Source organism: Orycteropus afer, unplaced genomic scaffold, assembly GCF_000298275.1.
Source record: "Orycteropus afer afer isolate SDZICR_OR568_19922 unplaced genomic scaffold, OryAfe1.0 scaffold00013, whole genome shotgun sequence".
Taxonomy (NCBI): domain Eukaryota; kingdom Metazoa; phylum Chordata; class Mammalia; order Tubulidentata; family Orycteropodidae; genus Orycteropus; species Orycteropus afer.
In genome coordinates this window covers 22,872,091-22,873,806 of record NW_006921600.1, presented here as the reverse complement: position 1 = coordinate 22,873,806, position 1,716 = coordinate 22,872,091, and positions in this window count along the sequence as shown.

Here is a 1,716-nt window from a genome sequence, read left to right as displayed (position 1 = left end):
TCTTCATTAGTAAGTGCTTCAAGTAATTCTCACTTTCAGCAAAGTTGTGTCATCTGTGTATATCAGGTTGTTATTGAGCCTTCCTGTGTGCAGCAGGAAGGCAGGTGTTTGTTTGCATGCATGGAGCACCCTGGGGGCTGGAAGAGTAAGTGAGCAGGGCAGGAGAGACCAGAAAATGAGTGGAGCAGTTTGGAACAACTAAGGGAGACAAACTTGTCTGTCAGTTTGTCATACTGTGGTGGCTTCAGTGTTGCTGTGAGGCTGGAGGCTGTGCCACTGGTGTTTCAAATGCCAGCAGGGTTACCCATGTGGGCAGGTTTCAGTGGAGCTTCCAGACTAAGACAGACTGAGAAGAAGGAAGAGGCCATCCACTTCTCAGAGAATTGGCTAGTGAAAACCTTATGAATAACAGTGAAACACTGTCTGATATATTATTGGAAAACTTTATCAATAGTCCTCTAACATTGTGTTAGACATAGGTGTGTAAAAAGGAGTTGAATGGGGGAGGCAGATGGTGTCACAGGAGAAATCCAGACTTCGGAGTCAGGAAACCTGGGCTCAAAACTCAGCTTCACTGTTTACTACCTATATAGGAGCTGTGTTGCAGTAGTGTCTAAGTCATTTGACTGCTAACCAGAAGACTGGCGGTTCAAACCCACCAGCCACTCCTCAGAAGGAAGGTTGGGCAATCTACTTCCATAGTGATACTGCCTGAGAAACCCAAGGAGGGGTGGCTATGAGTCGGAATTGAGTCAATGGCAGTGACTTTTTTTTTTTGTTTGTTTGTTTTATCACTTTAGGCAAGTTACTCTGCCTTCTTGAGCTTCAGCCTTTACCAAAAAAATAGAGCTAAAGATGCCTATGTCATAGGATCATCATGAAGAAAAATGGCACATGTACAAACAAGAAGATATTTACAATTTGTGTAATTAACCAAGGGTGCAAGCTATTTGAACTCAACCACTAACCTAAAGATTGGCAGTTTGAAACCACCCAGCAACACTGCAGAAGAAACTCCTGGCAATCTTCTATAAAGATTATAGGCAAGAAAACCCTATGGAGTAGTTCTACGCTGCAACACATCGTGTTGCCACGAGTTGGAACTGATCCAGTGGCAACAGGGTTGGTGTTATTTGGGTTCTAAAGCTAAACATATACCTATTCTGTGGCCTAGCAATTTCATTTCTGGAAGCATGCTCAACAGAAATGAATACTTATGTCCACCAAAATCCAAGTACAAGAATGTTCACAGCAGCTTTATTTATAAAAGTGTTCTGGTTACCTAGTGTGACTCTGACAAGAATATACCACAAATGGGATGGCCTTAACGAACAGGAGTTTATTCTCTCATAGTTTGGAGGCTTTAAGTCCAAGTTCAAAGTGCCAGGCTCTAGGGGCTGGGTGAAAGCCCTTCAACCTTGGGTTCCAGCTCTGCTTCCTGCTCCCGGCCCACTGGAGCTGGAGGTGTTTCTTCACTCAGACAGCTACTGGTTGCTGAGGCTGAGAAACCCCAAGGTTGACAAGTAAAAAGGCACAGTCCCGATGTTACCAAACCACACGGCAGGCCATTAACTTAAGTCCATTGTAATTTCCAAGGTCAGCAGAACATGGCAGGCTGCTGAGCAACGACACGGCTACATGCAGGGTCCAAGCATGCCATAGGCTAGAGACCTTTCCCAAGGCTTCTCCTTATATACAGGAAGCAGACCACATCCC